The following is a 10,114-nucleotide window of genomic DNA, read 5'->3' as shown; positions in this document are numbered from 1 at the left end:
GTCATTACTCCTCAAATGTTCGCCGTTATCTGCTGATTTTTTGTTCAGCTGGGACTGAGAATCTCAGCATCATATGATGCAATGACTGATTCATTATTACTGACTGTATAAATCAGCTAAGCAGCTTCTCTTCTGCTGAACACTTGTACAGCAGACATGAGAGTGAGATGTACTTGCAAAGACTCTCAGCTAAGGTGCCACGGACTCTCTGGTGCACTGGATATCAACGGCTAAAACGAATGATATGAACAAAACGGCTCAGTGAACTCGTGAACTTTGTTGACATGGCCAAAGTGATCCTCTGTCACATGTCACAGTGCCACAGTGGCATGCGTCTGGTTCTTCTACGACAGACACATGCCACTATTCTCTTTTCCTTGGTGGAGTTTGTTCTTTCTTGACAAAGATGACACAGACAAGCTTATTTGAACATGCAGCCAGAATTCATTTGCAAATGTTTTGAGCATCATGTCCGGGGAAAACACTCATATTTTACGGCGAAGAATTTAACAAAATATTGCTTCCTCAACTTTTGCGCGCGCGCACACACACACACAAATGCTTTGTGTTTATGAAGCGAGGCAGAGGGTGTTCCAACAGCAGTAAGGACCATTTACAGAGGCGTAGTGTGTCTCTCATGACTATTCATCGGCACTCCATTCTCACCAGAACATTCACACAGCACCACCGATATTCTCCACACTGTTCTGCATTAAAACCATCAAGCCAATGTATGGACCCTCATCACTATTCTGCAACAAGAACCCTCTATTCTATGTACTTAAAATTCTGCGTACTTTTGTGTTTGTGTGTGAGCATGTATGCGAGGGGCCAACTTCTGACTGTAGTCAATCCTTCACTTCCCAACACACACACACACACCTCTGTGCTAAGAGTAGGTGTGAGGTGGGATAGACCCACAGAGTCACTCTGTTGGAGGATAAAGAGGAAGCCCCCACGCTGGTCTGACTCACAACTCCAGCGAGACAGGAAGATACAGAGGCACACTTCTGTCAGATCGGAGGATAGAAAATCAAAAAGACCTGCCTGCAAAGAAATGTAAAAATGTACTTAAACTGGGAAACGGATATGTAAAGAAAGATGGCTTATTTTTATAAAAATGTCTATAGTGTGACTGAGCAGAAAACACCACAAATACATCAAACCAAAAAGCAGGCTGAAAAGGTGCTCGTGTTCGGTGATGTGGGGCTACAGGAGCTCGGCAGCCATCACCTCCGTCCTACCTCCGTAGCTCTCTCAGCTATGCCTCAAACCCCACTCACAAACAATAGGCTGCCCACCTCAGAACCCACGCACCCTCCCACGCATGCATGGCCTCCCCTGCTGCTACAAAAAGCCAGCACACTGCCTCAGTCTGTCTGTCTGTCTGTCTGTCTGCCTCCTGTCTGCCTCTCCGGCTGCCGGTCTGCCCTGCTGTCTTGAAGGCTTCACGCGCGTGCTTTCAGTCCACAGCACTGGCATTCTGTAGCGCTGAGACTGACTGCTTTAACCCTCTGCTAAGGAGAGAAACACCTGGAGCGTGTGAAAACAGAGCGTTTATGGTGCCCGTAAGTCCTTGTTTTCTGTTTTCGCTTTCAGAAGACACGCAGCGCGGAAGGAAGAGTGAGAGATGTGGCGATTAAAAACATCCAAATAATTAGACCCATCTGCATGTGAGACCTACTCATTTCCCAAAGAAGGACACATTTTTCGTGTTTTTATTTCAGACACAATTGTGACAGCTCGGTCGATTAGCACACGCGGATGACACACCACTGCAGGAAGGGTTAGGTAAACACATTAATATCAGTGGAGCTGCATAATTTACATGATTATAGTGCTTGACAGGAACTACCTCCAAGATCTGCCCAGTGCACAGACTAGAGTCTCCACAACATGCTGACATCGTTCTGTTGCCAGGCGACAAAAAGAGAGCTAAGCTCTCCAAAACTGCCTGACAATCGCTCAGTTATGAGTGTTGGAGGCGTAATGCAAACGAACCTTGCTAAACCAATTAGAGCTCTGTCTACCCGAGGCCCCTTGGAAAGTCTTGGCTGTCACTGAAACAAGTACCACGCACTGACGGACAAAACTGTGTGGAATGTAGAGGTGGGCCTATGACAAGCAGTTCTGTGTGGGCGTTTTACCTTGGCCACCTGATTAAGAGCTGTAACTCTTAACCTGTCCTGTGACATAAGTGTATCGTTTATCGGGGCATAGCACTCTAGCACTGGGAAACTGCACTGTAGAATCCGACTCCTGCTCTGAGATCAGGACATGATCTCACCATCTCACCGCAGATTGAATCCACACTGGAGGGGGGGGGGGGTTGGTAAGAAAGGTACTTAAGGCAAGGTAAGAATGATAAAAGCAGGAATGACGTAGGTAATCTGATGTAAGCATGAGGATCTCCTGAATTCTGTACATGTCCACGCTACAGGGCAGGGTGGCAAGACAGAGGCCTTTTATAACAAAAAAATACGGAATCCAAAACACCACCCCCACGGTGAAGAACGCCACCCCCACGGTAAAGATCACCACCCCCACGGTGAAGATCACCACCCCCACGGTGAAGAACGCCACCCCCACGGTAAAGATCACCACCCCCATGGTGAAGATCGCCACCCCCACGGTGAAGAACGCCACCCCCACGGTAAAGATCACCACCCCCACGGTGAAGATCGCCACCCCCACGGTGAAGATCGCCACCCCCACGGTGAAGAACGCCACCCCCACGGTAAAGATCGCCACCCCCACGGTGAAGAACGCCACCCCCACGGTAAAGATCGCCACCCCCACGGTGAAGAACGCCACCCCCACGGTAAAGATCGCCACCCCCACGGTGAAGATCGCCACCCCCACGGTGAAGCATGGTGCTGGAAGCTTCATGTGTTGGGCTGCTTTTAAAACCCTGAGCTGGGACTTTGGTCCGGGTGGAGGGAATCATGAACAGCTCCAAATTCCTGTCAGTTTTGGCCAGAAACTTTAAAGTATGATGTAGGTAAGTATTGTGTAGGAAAGTATTGTGGTAAATATTTTGTAGGTAAGTAAGTTGTAGGTAAATATTGTGTAGGTATGTATGATGGCATGCACAGGGCTGCTCAGGTTTAGCATCACATCTTGTAAGTGAACGTTTGTCCTTCTGAGTTATACTCCATCATTTACACCCCCTTTGGTTGTCATGGTTTCTGGAGTAATCTTTCAGCAAGTCCTGCCGTTCCCCGCCAATCAAGGTCATGGCGTGACAAAGGCACTCGCTCCAGCTGACGGCTAACTTCCTTTCAGAGCTGTGTTCTGCTTCTGAGACGCTGCGGCATCACAACCTGCAAAGATCCGAATGAAACAAAGCACAAGTAAAGATATTTTAGATCATTAAAAATATTTTATTTGCAGAAACAACTTCCATTGAAATGGTGAACATGGATTTTGAAATTTGCATAGCTAGTCACATAAATATGGCATAAAGTTTGCAAGTAAATACCCAGATCAGCACCACAGACCTTTAACACTGTTCATGACACTTCAGACTCACTGCTGATTTCACTGTGCAATAACAAGGTGAGTTCTCTGAACATTTCCTCTTCAACACTGTGTGACGGTTCTGTCAGTAGCAGTGTGAAGCAGATACCCACCACTACTGCTCTTTCACTAGCCTGGAGGGAGCGATCGGCTTTTTGCCAGAATACACCCACACAATCCTGTGCCATCGCTGTGCTCATCTGACACACAACAAACCCTCAAACCATAAAAAAACACTACACACATACCAAGGATCATGTAATAAGCAACATTCTGGTGGTTTAACTCTTGACACACTTGAAAATTAACTTTTTGGTTGATTTGGCGTCAAATAGTGGCACAGGAGCTTGTTTTGAAGTAGACTCGGTCATGTCAGCGAGTGGCTCGGTAGCTGTTATTCCGTTTGTGTTTGCGTTGTTTTGCCTCTCCAACAGACTGAACTGTGAGTCAGGTTCACATGACGCCTACGCGTTCGCCCACACACACCCACAAGCCGTATGCACGCGTACACACAGCTACACAAACACACACACACATACTGTCCTTCAGCCATCTGAGAACCAAGTCCCAGGTGAGTCCATCACTCAGAGCGTCAACAACAGAGAGAGAGAGAGAGAGAGAGAGAGAGAGAGAGAGAGAGAGAGAGAGAGAGAGAGAGAGAGAGAGAGAGAGAGAGAAAGAAAGAAAGAGTGAAAGGCAAAAAAAAGGGGGAGAACATTGAAAATAGAAAACTGTGGAAATCTTAACTGCCCCAGTGAATTCAAATGAGAGCAGTGACCTTCTTCATGACTCTGCCTCGCATACGTAAAGGTGAAAAACCAAAATGGGGATTGGAGCATTTGAGGTGCAGGGTCAGGTCAGCCAATCGCAGCTCATGGCCGCTTGGCTTTTAGGCACATTTCCGAAAGGGTGGATGGTGTTTTAAGACAAACAAGGACTCAGGAAATGCACTGACAGGTACAGTTTATGTATCCATCCAGAGCTGACAAGTATGAAATCCACAACCTGGAATTTCACTGCTTCTGGTAAAACTGGTGAATCTCATTCCTGCTTTTGTCTGGCTTTGATTGCTGGCTTTGGTGTCCGTGTTGTTTTCCATGCGTGTCAATCCTGGGTTCTTCTGGGAGTCTGCTTGCTCTCGTGACTCGTTGCTGGTAATCACGAGTGCAAGATGTGGAGCCGTTTATGATGGTGCGTGGAGTGTGGAGTGCCCCCTTGCATCCGTCGAACACACCATTACAGTCCTTTAACACGCATCACTACATCAGCATGCTAATGGCAGTTCTGATAATCTCATATTCCAGAGACTACAGATTATCTGAACATGGGAATAGACCACTGCTTTGGGGGAATTTAAACAGCAGTGGTTTACACATAAGTACAATCAATCTGGACGTGTTCATGCTTTAATCTGAATATAAATGTTTGTTATGTTATTGAGATAATCTGGATTGTATAATTGAGGGTGAATAATTATTTACCATTTCACTCAGCAACAAGCATCTTAAATCAGGAATGAGCACTGTAAATTGTTATGGAGCTTCTTAAACAACATGTTTTTAAAAGAGGTATTTTTCCTCTTTTAATAATTTTTATATTTTTAGTTATTTTAATATTTCATACTTTATTTAAATAGATAGAATTTAATTGCATTCAAATAAATTGATGTAATAAGCTTTATTATTTTAATTTGTCTGTCTGTGTAACCTTTGAATTGACACAATGACAAGTACTACACCAAAATGCCTTGCATTGCCTTAAATCAGTAACAAGCATGTTAAATCACTAACAAGCATGTTAAATCAATAATGGACACATTAAATCAGTCACAAACATGTTAAATCACTAACAAGCATGTTAAATCAATAATGGACACATTAAATCAGTAACAAGCATGTTAAATCACTAACAAGCATGTTAAATCAATAATGGACACATTAAATCAGTCACAAACATGTTAAATCACTAACAAGCATGGTAAATAACTAATAAGCATGTTAAATCAATAATGGACACATTAAATCAGTAACAAACATGTTAAATCACTAACGAGCATGTTAAATCAATAAAGGGCATGTCAAATCAATAATGGGCACATTAAATCAGTAACAAACATGTTAAATCAATAACGAGCATGTTAAATCAATAATGGGCACATTAAATCAGTCACAAGCATGTTAAATCACTAACGAGCATGATAAATCAGTAAGGATCATGTTCAATTAGTAATGAGCACGTTAAATCAGTAATGAGCTTGTTAAATCATATCACTCCATGATTGGTGTGTGGGCCTCAACAAACAGCAGCCAGGGAACAGTGGAAAAAAAGAAAAAAAGATGGATTGTGTTGCCAAATTTGCCATTGGCAGCTCCAGAGAAACTGAAGCAGGAGCATCACATTACACGCATGGGAGGCATGGACCATGGAGGAATTACGTTCATAGCATGAGTAGCTGTTGTGTATTCCACATCTTTTTATGGATTCTAAATTAACTAATGCTTGGATCATCACACCATTTTAACCAATGCACTTTACTGTATTTCAGTATATCTTAATGTTGATATCCTGGCACAATCCCAGACAGGAGACTGAAATTCCTGGGCTGTTTCTGGTCTGCCTTTCTGTTCGAATCTTAGTGCTTAATTTATTCAATCAAGATGTGACCTGTATAATGGTGAAATTGAAAGTACACAATAATTTGAGGGCAGCTGGGTGTGTTTTGACTGGAATTACTTTGGGACAATACTGATCTTACAGGCTGCTAAAGGGTAACTCAGCTCCAAGTCTAGACTGTGGTTATGTGTTTCTTCAAAAAAGATGAAACCCAGCTAAGACCGCAACCTATTTCTACATAGAGCTCTGTCTTGCAATGACTATGCTAAAACATAAGAGCAGATAAGAATCAAGGATAAAATGAGCAACCATGATAGCTAACACAACTGAGCTGCTTATATTTAATAAGCTATGATCATTTAAAAATTCTTTACATTTCAAAAAATATTTATGTTCAGATGCAATACAGTCTACTTTTACAGTTTTCTGTAAAAACAACAAAAAAAGGCTTTTTGTTTTCATATTATAGAATCAAATGAAGCAATACAGCTCTGCTAAAAACAGCATATCTCTTGTGGCATACTACTCTTAAAAATACCTTTAATAGCATATTCCCAAAACAGTCAAAATACAACATATTTGTAGCAAAAGTGATTGTAAAGTGAGGAGCAAAATTTGACCGAATTCATCTAGCAGATCCTCTTAAACTGAGCACACTGCAGTTGCGTCCACTGGCCTGCAGCTCAGCCCAGAGGCAGCAGAGGCTAAACAAGTGGTGTTAGGAAATTGTGACTGCATCTGATCTTTCAGTACCACAGATCAATAACCATTTACTGATGGGTTATTTCAATTGAGCCCCGTTTCAGACAGAAAAAGTCTGTTCAACAACATATACATTTTTCAATAAACAATGAAAAAGAGCATGTCTTAATTTCCAATTAATATTTTCCAATATTTGTGTAATTTATGTACTTATAGTACAAGCTTTTGCATTATCATTCTGAACATTACACATATATTTAAACATTAAACATTCCATTACATATAAAACCAATCATCTGTAACAGACTTCCACACATATTCCATATGCTTTCAATTTATAATAGGTACATCTCCAAACTGTGTACAAATTGCAAAAATGGATATTTAAAAATGAGACATGAGGCAAAAGCTGTATGACGAGTCTGTATGCACTGTAGCAATGCATTCTGGTATGTATTTTTAAAACAGGACAGGCTGTTGTACCTATTATGTAATTGTCGCTTGTTTTAGTGTGTTTTTAGGTGTTAAAGAAACTCTTGTAAATCATGACTCATCATTTATATGCCGTTTTGCTTTGTTTTTACTTTAGAAGTAAACAAAAGAGAGTAAATTCTGCAATAGTTGAAAGAAAGAGGAGTGTGTAAATGAAGGATGATGTGTGTGATGGCTGTTATATACTTCTGTGTTGAATAAAAATACGCCTGTGCGTATGTCCGGAAATAGACCTTAAAATTGCAGAATATACTGCAGACATCAGCAATAATTATGGTAAAATAAATATGATATATGTGTTTGTTTTTCCAAGACACATTATTAACATTTATGATTTGCTTTTTAGTATTTCCTCCATTAGAATCCGTGAACAGCACAGGGAGGGGGTGCATGCCATGGCCAGGTGCTAGTGGACATGTGTGTGTGTGTGTGTGCATGAGAGGGTGTACATGAGTCAGGTTGTGTGTGTGTGTGTGTGTGTGTGTGTGTGTGTGTGTGTGTGTGTGTTGGGAGGCTGAGAGCCCTTGAGAGTTGTGTAGGCAAGGGTCCTCTGCATGCATATATACACACACGTGCACATGCACACACAGTGCGGAGCCGGGGACATGTAGGTGAGGTGTTTGGAGTTAAGCCTGTCAGTAGGTTGCAGATTGACCCAGATAGCAGAAGCATTAGAGCCCACCTTGATAGAAATAGCGGAGAGAAAGAGATAGAGAGATACATAAAGAACATGAGGACACCGTGGCCCGGGGAGGAGAAATGCATGACTTAAGAAAGCAAAGGGACCACATCCAAGGATAAAGGATTTATTAATGTAAAACTGAAGGAACCTGTTTTTCCTGGGTAACTGCTTGCAGCACTGTGACAATGAGAGAAAGAAGTGTGTGTGTGTGTGTGTGTGTGAGAGAGAGAGAGAGACAGAGACAGAGACAGAGAGAGAGAGAGAGAGAGAGAGAGAGAGAGAGAGAGATCTATAGAATTACCATGGAGAGTAAATCCAGGGAAGACATGCAAACTGGATTGTAATTCAGGTTGAGCAGGAGAGGAATGGCAGGGCAGTAGAAATCACAGGTAAAGCAGAGTTAACACGGGATCCACACAGAGACTGGGAGATACGCGGCTTGACCATTGGAGACACCTCGAGCAACTCAACGAGATAGTTCCAGCATGGTGGGTGTAGCCTAAATAGATTATTTAAAGCTCGGTAGCGTTATCTGTCACACTGTGCAGATGGAGCTGGGGTGGAAGCTGTAGCGCGAGAGCTGTCGCTTCCAAACAGAACACCTTACTGAACCCAAGAAATTCCTTTGACTCAGACCTGGAACATTTCTTTAAAGTCGGCACCACTTTAACCACATGAAAATCTAGATATTGTTTAACAAATTGTGTTATTTCACAGGGTTGTGGCGGCCTATTCTTATCTGATAACGTGAGGTTAATAGTATTGTTAATATAATTAATCAGTACACAGTGGGAGATAAGGTACGGCCCACAATTCATCTGGAGTTTGGAACCGTGGAACAGCGGCGTGTGAACCGGCAGCGCGCGTTCACTGAGGACGTTTCCGACGGACACATCGGTATGCGCGACAGAAGAAAGAGCTCGAGACGGCCGATAAGGGGAAGGGGAAATGGCAAGCGGATGGTGATGAGATCACTGAAAAAAAGTGCATTTTTGTAACCCGGTCGTCTGTGCGAACAACCAGGCATGTGTGTCTATCGCAGCTCGTAATGTAAACCGTTATTTCCCCTTTTGTGTTATTTGGAACAGCAGAAGTGCCCGGGGAGGCATTGGGAAACAACTCGGAACAATCTGCAGCGCCACAGGCTCCACGGGCTTTTGCTGTAAGGTAAGCTAAACTGCCAAACCCGTTTCAAGGTCCATTGAATGCCGCTATGGACCAAGTCTATGATAAGTTTATGCAATCTACAGTTTGTCCAGTCACATATTTTGTCAAACGTGTCGTTTAAAAACTAAACGAATTAATTTTGTGAAATGTAGCATTTGCTTGCATTCGAGTCAGCATTTACGTGTACGTATTGAAACTGATTTGATTGTAGATTAACTTTTACACCTATTTAAACCGATGAAGTGGAAAGTGAGACACGCCGTTGACTTTGGAAGACAAGTTTGCTACCGGGTGAGTTGGGTGGTATCGCGCTGCACGGTGCTCGCGGCGAAGTGTGTGGTCCCCGCGCGCGGACCGAGAGCACGGAAACGTTTCACGGCCACGGTAACTTCAGCCGAGCCTCACGTGTTGTGCCTTTAGACGCGTGCCATCGCTGAAACGACACCAGGAGCCCCTCAGAGGTCGAGCGTGGATTGGGGTCTCCGTGGGCCACCGAGACGGGTGGTTTCCCCCTTCCTGAAGTCACGGGAGACGGGGTGGGGGCACGCGACCAGCCCGGGGAGAGCCCGTGACTGCGGGAGTGAAATATGTGAGAAAGGAAACGAAAACTCGGTTCTGTGTTGAAGGCTACCCACGATTTAACACCAACGATGGCGTAGTAATAGCTCTTTAATTATGGGAGACCAATGATTACACGCACTGTGACTTTTTTAGTGTATTGTTCTTCCCAAGCGTATTGTTGCTTTTGTTCGAAATGTGGGTTGTTTTATAAGCTAGATACGATATCCGTGGGCAACTACATCTACATCTGTAGCTCTGATCTATATAGCAGAAGCCTCTTAACTAAACAGTATCAGCGTTTGAGGTTTCCAGTGTAAGATCAGACAAATATAAGCATTAATGACATCCAATGATATACTTGTCTCAGTAAAAGATTTA

The 10,114-nt window shown here is 43.3% G+C and overlaps 1 long non-coding RNA gene across 1 annotated transcript; it reads left to right on the top strand.

Moving 5' to 3' along the window:
• Nucleotides 1-8,467: 8,467 nt before the first annotated feature.
• LOC113568468 lies at nucleotides 8,468-9,679 on the top strand. Its single transcript, XR_003409590.2, has 3 exons — nucleotides 8,468-8,496; nucleotides 9,097-9,175; nucleotides 9,596-9,679. It is a non-coding gene; the product is annotated as an uncharacterized LOC113568468 (long non-coding RNA).
• Nucleotides 9,680-10,114: the final 435 nt, after the last annotated feature.

Source organism: Electrophorus electricus, chromosome 1 (genome assembly GCF_013358815.1).
Source record: "Electrophorus electricus isolate fEleEle1 chromosome 1, fEleEle1.pri, whole genome shotgun sequence".
NCBI classification, from domain to species: Eukaryota; Metazoa; Chordata; class Actinopteri; order Gymnotiformes; family Gymnotidae; genus Electrophorus; species Electrophorus electricus.
Note: the sequence above shows the minus strand (reverse complement) of the source record. Positions and strands in the feature narration are given on the sequence as shown.